General features: G+C 35.7%; 1 long non-coding RNA gene across 1 annotated transcript; it reads left to right on the forward strand.

Annotated features, from left to right (window-relative positions):
* Window positions 1–10,902: 10,902 nt before the first annotated feature.
* Window positions 10,903–12,345, forward strand: LOC120351298. The gene is made up of 3 exons (XR_005571297.1): window positions 10,903–11,178; window positions 11,649–11,855; window positions 12,201–12,345. It is a non-coding gene; the product is annotated as an uncharacterized LOC120351298 (long non-coding RNA).
* Window positions 12,346–12,712: the final 367 nt, after the last annotated feature.

A 12,712-nucleotide genomic window follows, 5' to 3' on the forward strand; every position in this document is an offset into this window, starting at 1 on the left:
GTAATGTTTCGAACTATAGTTGCTCTATGAAACAATTATTTTAAAAATAATCTAGGATTTGAAATTTTCTGACTGTATCCATACACTGAGATTGTGGATAAACTTGGAAATACTGTTTCACGTGAGGTCTAGACAACTTTGATCGCAGCAATCCGTCTTGTTGTACGGCACATGGAAGCGTAGAACTACAGACTGTGTAAACGCATGTTTACGAGTACAATCCTCTTTTATTTGTTGTTTGCCTCAACAAATTTACGTTATTGCGTTTGTGTGTGCCTGTGTGTGTCGTAAGGTAGAATATTGTTTACTACAAGAAGACTTCCCAAGTCTCACTGGATTTGATTAGATTCGTCTCTTCCTGTTCAGGTATGACAAAGTACTGCAGAACAAGAAGAATGAGATGGGTAGAATTCAGAAAGGGACAGAAAAGGGAATGCTTCTTCTACATTGGAGCTAGAGAACATTGTCCGCCAGTATGGAGCATATCTACAGCGGAATAGGTTGAGGGAAGCCAATACGGAAAGCAAGCCTCTCACAGTATTTGGACCAAGTTGACGAGACGGGTGGAAAGTAAATTTATTGCATCACCAGCGCTCGTCCTACTCTTGATTTGATTCATTTCTTTCACATGTTGGGAATGGAGTGGAATACATATACCTCAAGATTCGGTGCACTTAGTTACAAATTGATGCAGCTGAGCTGATTTATGGAAAGTGGCCATTGTGTGATACTATTGGAATATTATTGAATTGACAATGTTAATGGAAAAGTATTCTGAAATTGAAATGAACAAAAATATTTCCCGAAGACATAAGACTCCAATAGACTTCACTGTGTTTCCTTCCACTTGAAAAAGCAGCTACTTGTTTTTTTTTGAAGTTATTTTGAATATGGTGATTGAACTTCATCCATGAAGTGATGAATTCATCTTGCATATCATCCACTTTTCTGGAGAGCCAAGCGGAACATGACATGACCACTTGAAGATAGTAGTGGCCACAGAGGGACATAATTTATGTGAGGTGTCCAGATGAATTATTACATGAGCAGCAACTTTGACTGGATGTTATTAAACCCGGTAATACACCATAAGTTGTCGGCAAATGGATTATTATAGAATTTCCCCATAAAAATGTATCGAAGAAGGTTTTTACGATATTCCACACGGTTGTTGTATATGTCTGTGAGTATAATATCTTCCTTAACTGCATCGTAAAAACCTTATCAGATGGAAGAGGTTCTCTGTCGCATAAAACCATCCCGTGGAAACTTTGATAAGGTACAGTGGTGGAAAGGTAGGAGGAATGCGCTCCTGCGAGAAACTGCGCGTGCGTCTGTCTGTTAATGTGGCCGATGGCACGTGCGTGTGTGTGCTTGTATGAGTGTATGTTTGGAGAGCCAAAATGTCTTCTTACCTTTTACTAAATTCGAAATCAATAATCCTCTGACACTTCGTGGGACCGTCTTCTAATCCAAGTGGAATATCTTTCGTTTGCAACATCTGCACATTGCACAATACTAGTCATCCAACAAGTCAGACGATACCCCATGTAAGCATGATACTATATTGGAGAAACATTCCAACAATTACACTTTAAAAATTCCTACAAACTTTAACAAATCTCTTGCTAATGTGCTGCAAAATATGAATAACACCTGAAAATTTATATTGAAGTACATAATATTTACTGACTGCATAATCACCAAGAGCTCAACAGCTAGTGTTGTACTCAAAACTCCAGCATCGATCCCAAGATGGATGAATCACAAGCATCAAAGTTGAACAAGCACCAGATTTGGTTGAAGGCATGACACACTATTGGAAGACCACAGGTATTGGAGAAAAATAACTGGAAAATATCATAAAATGGAAATCAGATTTTGTGAGTATTAACAGTTATTGAAAAAAATGAATTGAGCGAACAAGTCCGAGTTATAATGAATAAGGTGAATTGAACTTTATTGATACTGAAGAAATTATGAACAAATTTTGATACTGTCACTATAAAATTCTGATAACATGAATTCAATTTTTTCTCTGGATTGCACATGCAACTAACTACGATTGGATGAAAAAAGAGTATGATGCAAATAGAGCATTGGCGTGCTTGTCAAATCGATCTTCTATTCCAGTGTAAGGGAGTAAGCCAAATTTATACTAGTTTTACTCCGATCGTTGTTATGATATTCATTTTTAGATTGTTGATTGAAATTAGAAACACTTCCTTTGTTTCATTGGAATCTACTGGAGCCTAATTTTTCACAAGAGAAGTATATTTCGTATACCAACTCACTTCTTGTTCAAAATCAAAATCTTATTTTAGGATGTTTAAATCCTGTGTTCAAAGGCTAATGCAAGACATTAAGATACTGTCATCCTGTAACATAGCAATACATTATTATTATAATCATCATCATTATCATTGGTCTCATTACCAAATATCCCACGCACAACCCCAACGCTATGTGGACATCAACCTCTGAAAATATACTTTATTTTTCACAGTAGCTCACAAACTAGTTCTTATTCTAAAGCTTCAATCACAATTTTGATATTGGAACTCTAAATTCTACTAGGATTTGATTTAGACTTCGATGTGTGTTCCTAGGAAAGAATCTATGATCACTGAAGAAGCTTGTTTCCTCACAAGGCATCGAGAAGGAGATGTACGGTTATTTGGTTGGAGTTCTCTAATGAACTGATAGCTTCTTTGTTTTGGGGAATCTCCTCCGTGTGATGTAGAGAGAATGAACAGACATACAGAAAGTGAATAAGAATGAGGAGGAGGAGGAGGCTGGTAAGATATCGAGTGAGTAAGGTAGCCGCATGACTAGTATTAGATTTGGGGGTTCATCTCCAACTCTCAAGACTGCAAACACAATTTTCTGGTTCTCTATACCAAAAATTTTCACTATAACATCTAACAATATCATTTTCCAGCGCACTCTCTCTTGAAACACATTTAGACCGGTCTCCTTCCAAAATATGTTTGAGTCTATTCCTAGAATGCAGCCAGTAATAGATATGTATTTTGGGTAGACAAATATTATAAATTTTCTCCCACCAGAAACAAGATATTTGAGCTACTGGCTGTGTAGTCGATTTCTACAACTCTATATCCTGCTTATTGGAGTGGTTTGAAAGGTACATGAAACTTTTGATGAGACATTAGTATCTTTTCCGATAAGTGAAATAATGATCCTAGGAAATTGCTTGCTAAAAGAAAATGCTGAATTCACGTCATATGATACCCCCTTATCGATGAATGCAGACAGTTAAACAAGTATTGTTACAGGTTTAAGCTATCACATACTAAATGGCTCAATGATACTGTTAGAAGCTATTGTTTGTAGCCTGCATCGAAATCAATAGTAGTTAGATTTTGCCAATTTTGGCGCAACTCTTCAGCCATTTAAGACATTCAAGGTCACCAAACCTAACCAAAACAGAAGTAAACTGACCAAGCCTAGCCTTACCCAATTCCCCCACCCACACCCCCCCCCTCTAAGAAAATTCCATCTAAAAATTTTTTTTTAAATATCTTCAAAAAATCTGGTGTGGCGCACTCACACAACTTTCCTTGCTGTTATGAAAATTGATCACCTGATGCTAGTATTCATGCCCATCTCAAGTTCACTATTCTAAGATGTGAGCCAGCTGGTGACAGAACAATAACGCTGGAGACACACGAGGTCTGCTATTTCTCCATAAGGAATGTTATAAAAGAATCAACAGTTGGCAACAGTTTGCTATTGAATAATCACATTTTCTCGAATTTCGAGCTTATTTTCATTTTTAGGTGAAAATGTTACTGTACATTAATTGTAGAGATTTCCATGCTCAATCCTTCCCACTTAAATTCTTTTCTTCAAATCGTATCTGAAGACTGATAATTGAGAATCTAAAATCAAACTTTGCATAGATGGGGCAAAGCTCCTGAAATCTTTACAGATATAGGAATTGTGGCAGTTGATAGAGCTTATCAACGACTATTTTAGAAAGGATAGGAGCACGTCTCATGCATTTTTTGAGTTTTCTAAGAACATAACTAAGGAGATTGGAGATAGGAGACATGTCCTGGTTACTTTCCTGGACCTAGCTAAAGCATTCAACTCCATAGATCGACATAAGTTAATTTCAAAATTGCATTACATAGGTGTTAAATCATTGAAGTGGTTCATAAGCTTCCTGGAGAACCGCATCCAAAGCTAGAATCGACTATGGAGTGGTTCAGGGAAGTACACTGGGGCTGCTTTTGTTCCTGATGTATATCAATAATTTAGAGAAGGTTTCCACAGGTGGCAGGGTGTTCCTCTTCGCTGATGACACGGCGGTGGTGTCATCTGGCTGCACATGGGTCAAAGTTTACGAACAGGCGGGGGCAGACTTGGTCAAAACAAAACTCTGGTTGGAGCAGAATACCTTAACATTAAAATGTAGAAAAAACCAAGCATCTGCCAATATTTTTCAGAAGTGATAGTGACCCTGCTCAGAGACGGCTGGCCCTCGACTCCTGTGGTGACCTGCAGTTGGTGGACTGTGGCTGCAATGTCATAGAGCGTGTGAACAATACAAATATTTAGGTGTTATAATTGATCATAAATTATCCTGGTTTCCACACATTCAGGGAGTTAAAAACAGGCTTAGAAAACTCATTTACGCCTTTTTGCAGCTTGGAGGGGTGCTAACTGTGGGTCAGTGTAGGATGGTTTACTTTGCCTACATGCAGTCGTTGCTCCAGTATGGTGTCCTGTCATGGTAGGGGGGGGAGTCTCGGCCACCGCACTGCATCCACTAGCTGTCACACAGAGATCACTCATCAAAATATCCGATTTCCTACTGAACAACTCTACACCGTGTTTCCTGTTACTCATTTGACATAAGACAAATCTACATCAAAACTCTTCTTATTTTTATCAAATCGTACAGAAAAGAAATTTTTACACAGCTAAACCATAACTACCCCACTAGACATATGCTGAATTTTGGATTTAATACACCTATACACCAGCTACCTTAAAATCGGTCGATAACAACCCATTTCGTATTGCTCACCTACTTCATCGGAATCTTCCAATCACAATAAGAGAGGCTGAGGGATGCAGTGTTGTTAACTACAAAAAGAAGATAGTCACATGGTTGCTTGGTATTGGTCGGGAGGCATCAGAATCCCTCATAAACTTGCCCTATATGTAGATTCTGATTCAAACTCTCTTAACTCTGGTACTGTGATGCAGCACTCTGAACATTATAATAAGTGATGTAAAAACTTTAGGAGATAGGTACTTCAACATAATACTAAGTCTTTAATAAAAGGAACCCACAACATCATGCTCTGTTTATTAAAAAAAACTATTGATAATTTATATTTATTTTCCTTTTTTTAACATATTTCCAATATTGTAATAGTTAAGTGAGAATAATATTAAGGTAGAATGCTGCAGAATATTTTATTTTACAGTTATTATAGAATTCTTCCCCTACACACGGACCAATATTCTCTCTGGGGGAATATTTTTTATTTCCTGAAAATATTTATTATTGAATTGTGATGTAAATGTTTTATTGATGTATTTTTTTGATGGAAATTGAATTGAATTGAATATTTAAGGTATGAATTTGATGAAAATAGTTAGAGCCGTTTTCTCCAAAAGAAGAAAATCACGGAAAACCCTGTTTTTTGCCATTTTACAACATTTTCACCATTTTAGTCACCATCTTGGATTGCATTTGATTGAAATTGTTCGTGTCGGATACTTATAGTGTAAGGACCTCAGGTTCCAAATTTCGAATCATTCCATTGATTATGAGACAAGATATCATATACACAGACGCACATACACTCATACACACACACACACACACACACACACACACACACACACACCACACACACACACACAACACACACACACACACACCACACACACACACACACACACACCACACACACACACACACACACACACACACACACACACACACACACACACACACACACACACACACAACACACACACACACACACACACACACACACACACACACACACACACACACACACACACACACACACACACACACACACACACACACACACCACACACACACACACATACACACACACATACACATACAGACCAATACCCAAAAACCACTTTTTTGGAGTCAGGGGACCTTGAAACGTATAGCAATTTAGAAATTGGGGTACCTTAGTTTTTTTTCAGAAAGCAATACTTTCCTTACCTATGGTAAATAGGGCAAGGAAAGTAAAAATATATGGATATTATGTATCTTGACTGCAGAATGAGAAAAGTCCTTTGACATTTTTTGATAACTCTGATAATAATGGTGTTAATGGATAAATATTTGAAAATTATAAAAAAAAAATTTTTCTATTGCAATCAATGTATTTTGATAGAGAGAATAAGAAATACATTTAAAATATTTCAATATCTATCATAATTCACGAGATAATTGAGAAAAACTGACCCACATTATAAGACTGAAAAAATTCCATCTAAATAATTTTTTTTTTTTAAATATCATTAAAAAATATATGAATATTATGTATCTTGACTGCAGTATAAGAAAAGTCCTTTGACATTTTTTTCATAACTTTAATAAGAAGGGTAAAATATTTGGAAATTATAAAAAAATATTGTTACAGGTTTAAGCTATCACATACTACATGGCTCAATGATTCTATTGTATTTAGCCTGCATCAAGAACTCATCATCATCTTCACTTCAGGGATTAGGTTTATTAATTAACCTGTTCCGGTACACATATCTTTATTGGCTTCCCTACATCTCTTTTTCCTGTAGATCTATATTTTTGGACTACAACGGGAATTCTTCCAGGTGGCATTGTATCCAAATGACTGCATCAGTTGCGTTTATTTTGAATAATCATTCCATGTAGAGGAGCAACCAATAAAACCTGCCTTATATTAGTATTTGTGATTCTATCATTCTATCAACTCTAGTGCAGCCGAATACACTCCTTATAAACCTCAATTCTGCAACTTGAATTCGACTGTCCATTCTACGTGTGTGAATCCAAAACTATGAACAGAATAGTAAGGTACACAGTACAGGTGTACAGCCTAAATTTTTTTTTGTCCCATCATATTACACTCAATCTCATCATCATTGAGTAGAAGCTCTTGAATTATTTAATCTAATGTGAATACAAATTGTTATTATAATATATATATATATATTATATATATATATATATATATATATATATATATATATATATATATATATATATATATTCTATTCAGCCTTTCAAAGATCATGATTACTGATAGCATTATTCAGAATTTGATCTCCATTGAGAGTGGAATATAATACAGTTTATTAAGATTGTTGTTTTTCTAAGGATTTTCCACGTTAATTTATACTAGTTTTTTTATACCATATATATTCGAAATAAACTAAACCATTCTGTTTGAGTTTGAAAACTCAACGTTATTCCTTGACTCATGTTGTATAGGTCTTGGAGAAAGGCGAATAGATGCAGTCTGAGAGCTGCGAGCGCGAATAATCGCATTCATCTGCGTCAGGCTGCCGACCTGTCCGTGTCCACTCGCCAGTCTTCAGCCAACACGGACCATGGACGCCGGACGCCAAGGCATTGTTCTTGATTGTGCACGGACGTCGTGGGGTGTGAAGCCCGAGTCTCGCTTAAATTAACCCGTAATTATTTTTCGCCCTTTTCATCTTGCCACCGATGACCCACAGCTTAGTCTTTCTGATGGGGGTGAGGCTTGAAACTGTATTACGTAGAAGAGAAAGAGTGATTTGCGCGGCAAATAAAAATGCGAACAATAGGCTTTTGTTAAGCGTGCCTCGTTGTTCAGAGTACGGAAACTCAGTTTAGAAAAAAAGTCTTGCTAAAAAACAAACGAGGCTACTGCAATGTGTGAGGGGAGGGGGCTTTGTTCTTTTTTGTTTGTCACAGTCAAGATACACTTTTCTAGCAACGCCTTCTTGTTATCTTCGCGGTAACGAAATGCGCCTTCTTCACACACATTATTCCTTTCCACACATACGATACAGCCATAAATCTTGCGATGCTGGATACATTGTACAGCTTTATATTATGATACATCAGCTTTCTTCTCTATCCGTCTCTATACTTATAATTCTGACATTTATTTGTGACATCTAGATAATCTATCGGCAAAATATAAATATAGAACTGGAACCTATTCCTTCAATGATCGTTACAATCAAGAAGATATTAAAATATATCTGAATAAAATCTTCTCTTCAAATTATAGCATGTTGAAGTATTCTGAAGAGACTATTTTGATCAGACATGATTATAGAGTCTTGAAATTCTAAATGTGTGTTGTGTACGCTACAGGTTACAGTGTAAGGTGTAAAACAAGAATAATTATTCCAGGAAAGCATTCCAAGTATAATCAGGGAAAATAGAAATAGGCTGAATTCTATTTTCTTCGGTATGATTCTCGTATTCACTTACATTAATAATTTTATTGTATCCAATGATACATGGAAATGATGCGATCTAACTTGTAAACCTTGTATCGTCAGTGAGAAAGAGTTTCAAATATTCAGACCAATAGCACATAGTTATGACGACGGATATACAGGTAATGCTCTCTGATATTTGTAGGCATTCGAATCTAATTAGGAGTCTGTTAGTTCAGTCCTGTTTCGAGGCGGCTTTATTATGAAGCTTGCCAATGATAAAGTAGAAAATAGTTCTTAAAAAATTTTTTGATCAGTAATCAAATTTCTAATCTCTGGATTACGATTGTTGAGATGGGTGGAATGATATACAGGTTATTGACTAGAAATTTATTGGTGTGAATAGAATCATTGATCAGAAATTAATGGAAAAATGTAGATGAAATGTTGAATTTAAATAGTATGAATAGAATGAGAACTTGAGGAAATAGTCATGTAATGTGTGAAACTGTCTCATGACCACTCTCATCCAAATTTTCTATTTCGTGAAAAATAGGTGATAGGAAAAAACGTGCTCCTGAAAAACGTTAAAGAGCCTAATCCATGATGACGATAATGATGATAATATAAAATAATCTGCTTTTCTATCACAGATAGTTTGAGGATAATCATAAGAGCATAATAACCATGCTCACTAATTATTCGTAATTATTACGAATAGCTGTTGAATTATCATTTAAATATCTATTTGCAAACCGGATGGTGTCAATGAACTTGGTTCATTAAGCCTATGAACATCGAACAAAGCAATAAAAGTTTCGAATGACCTGTTGGACTCAATAAATAAGTTCGAAAAATGAGGAAAATAAAGATAGAGAGATAAAAGGAAGCACAGCCGAGAAATAAGGCAATACTTCGTGTCACAGCCCTTGGGAATCATAAAAATGTAAATAGTTGGAGTTTTTAAAGATTCGCATTCTTAGAAGAGGCAGAAAAGCGAATTGTTTGTCCTTTTTCCTCCATAGGAGCTGTGTTATTCTCACTGCTTGATGAATTATTTTCGCTTGGGGTCTCCTTTATCTGCTTAGTTGTGTGTTGGGTGTTGGATAGGCCTTTGAAGAAGGGGGACGCAGAAGGTCCAGTTGGCTCTTTTCTTGAGGAAGTTTTCCAAGGATGGGGTGAAGGTATTAAAAACACAATGAGGATTCAGGATGGTGAGCAAGATTTGTTCTTGTTTTTGTTTTCGAACAGAAGACAAATGTTCATCTGTTAGAAGTGATGCTGTACCGAGAGATGCGTGCTTTGGACTTTCTTTTCCCAATTAATTATTATCTCTCTACATTGATCATCCACCTCTGTTCAATTGCGAGCTTCTCTTTCTACATCCGATTAGAAATGTTGTTGTCAATTCACGACTACCAGCTTCCAGACATGCAGCCGTCTCACTTTGCTGGAAAAAGCTGGGAAGCTGTCTCGATTGATGGCGAAGGGTACATGCCCCCTTCAATTCCCCCCTCTACAACCATTCAAGCTCTTCCCTGCTTCTCTCACAGAGGCTGCCTTTGAATAATTTAAACTGCGGTCCTCTCCACAATGCGTATACGTGACGCAGGCTACTCGGCGTCGTTTTAGTCCTAATTTGTCAGTTAGAAACTTTTCAGTCCGTACCTACATTTTGTTGATCACGACGCTCTTTTCTGGAAGCAGGCTATGTTCTTCGCCGTCATTAGAAACTTGTCTTCTGATAAAATCCATCATATCATGCAGGCCTTATGCTCTCAATCAGTTGAAAACTCTTTCAGTAAGAACCACGTTATCAAAACGGCTTCAATATTATTATTCCATCATCCAATGATGTATTGGAAATTCTTAGAAAAGAGTTTCAGTTCAGATGCTTTTTCTACTGCTCCTTTATCAGTAGTTATACTATTTTATTTTTAGCTGATTACTGAAAGTAATTCACATTATTAAATTTGCTGTAGCAAATTAATGTAAAAATCAAGCACATATAAATCAGAACTTTTATAGAATTCTGTGCAAAACCTGCTAGGCTGATGGAAACAAAACTTTAAAAAATTAACCACAAACGAATAAAAAAAAATATTGAAATAGCGGAATAAGCTACTGTCAATTTAATTTTGGTTTCTGATATAATAGTGATTTACACTCGTCATTTCTAGCCTTATATATTTCTCATCTAAGCAATTCTTATCGATAGTCTGCTCGCTCCATTGGTTTGACATGGTTCTAACTGACATTTCTGGTGGTCAAATTGAGGTTATGTTGTTTCTGAAATGTATCAAACCATATCTATACAGAGAACTCACTTTGAATACGATCTGTTGACAAATAATGGAATTAATAAGAGTGACAAGGTTGTAACTGACAAATGAAGATAGTGTTTCAGGTTGACAAGGTTCCAACTGCTGAAAATCAGCTGTTTGATATTAATTTGTTCTTGCAGCCCTGTTTTTCCTGTCACCATGCAGCAGCTATCTAAGAAGTGAAGTTTTGAGGTTATCCTTGTATGTTTCAAAGTATTTTATGATTTATTGCTCATTTTATTAAATCCAAGTTAGATATTTTAGTCGTTTCTTCCATAATGGATGAAGATGAAATTGGAAGTGATAAAAGCTCATCCGACCTATTCTCTTGCGATGATTCTGATGAATTTATTCCACCAACATCATCTTCTGATGAAGAATGCTTTAGTATTTTTACTAACAAGAGGTAAGTTTACGAAAATTTCGCTTATTCTTAAGTATTTATGTTCATATTTTGTTATTTTCTCCTAATATTACCCAGGGTATAAAGAGCCTAGGCTTACAATCTCAGGTTGTAACAGGTTGAAGGAACCTCAGGTTTCAAGCAAGCTCAGGTTGTTGAAGTAATAACTTATAATTATAATAACTATATTTAAATTTTGAATAATTTATACTTTTCATCATTATAGTTTCATGTATATCATCCCTTTTGAGATGTAATCCTCTTTGTTAATCACGATTTTTTTTAGTAGCCTATGTAAGGAATGGAATTTTCTTTTTTTGACTGATAAAAATTATCAATTTATTATAGCCTAAGTCTAGAATATTTCAAATAAACATAACTTAGGTACTGTAATATTTTCTCAAAATTGGGGGTTTTCTGAATATTTATTGAGTTTTGAAATGCAAGCCTAATTACTTTTAATTTGTTTTCAGGAAGAAAAGAGAGAATCTTGCAAAACCAATTTGTAGGAGAAGATTGTGTTCTAGCCCAGCTGCTCTTTGAAATACTTCCAATGTCAATTTGGAAGGAACAGAGATCATTGATTTACCTAGTGCAAGTCAAGATAACTTAAATCCCGGTACAACAACTGGAGGAGAGGAAATTCGGAATATTGGAATGAATCGTCAAGAGAATCACTTGTAAGTATTTCACACTTAGTATAGGCCTTGGGGAATAATATGCCTTGTTATATAAAAAAGGAATAGAAATTAGTTTGTGATGAGGCTAATGAGGCTCTTTCCAGAAAACCTTAAGCCAGTGGTTCCCAACAAAATTTTCTCAAGGACCCCCTCATCAATTTATTATATTTTTGCGGACCCCTACTACTTCTTAAATGCACAGATATAAAAATATTTTCATCAAACACTTGGTTACTGGAATTGATTATCAAGCTATGAAAACATTAGCACCATGCCCAATAAGTTTGGAGAGTAAAAGAAAACTATTTACTATCAGTGTTACTATTGTTTTATTTTTATTTTTAGGGTAGCTACAGAACCAATCACAACCAAGAAAAACGTCCGGAAGCGACTCCCAAACCCATCAACTTGGAAATCAAATATGAGGAAAAATGCACATCAATCAGGGAAAAAGTATGTGAGCCGCAGAGGTAAGGTAGTCGAAAAAAAATCTGTAAAAACAATCAAAGATTGTCAGAAAAACTGTAAATATAAATGCCAAAACCAAATATCAGAGGACGAACGAACATCAATCCATCTAGCATATTATGATTTGCCAACCTCAACCGAAAAAAGACACTTTCTCATCAGTACAACTGAGCGTTGTTTGACAGGTAGACCTATGAGAAGAGTTCAAACCTCAGTTCAAAATGAAAATTTAAATGATACAGAGTCTCCTGATTCTGGAAATAGCACAAAACAAGTCTCATCAAGAAGAAAATACTCATTTAAATATTTCTTTATTGTAAAAGGTGAAAAAATCCAAGTTTGTAAACCTTTTTATCTTTCCACATTGGGAATTTCTCAAAAGCCAATTT

This window comes from Nilaparvata lugens, chromosome 5 (genome assembly GCF_014356525.2).
Source record: "Nilaparvata lugens isolate BPH chromosome 5, ASM1435652v1, whole genome shotgun sequence".
In the NCBI taxonomy this organism is placed as follows: domain Eukaryota; kingdom Metazoa; phylum Arthropoda; class Insecta; order Hemiptera; family Delphacidae; genus Nilaparvata; species Nilaparvata lugens.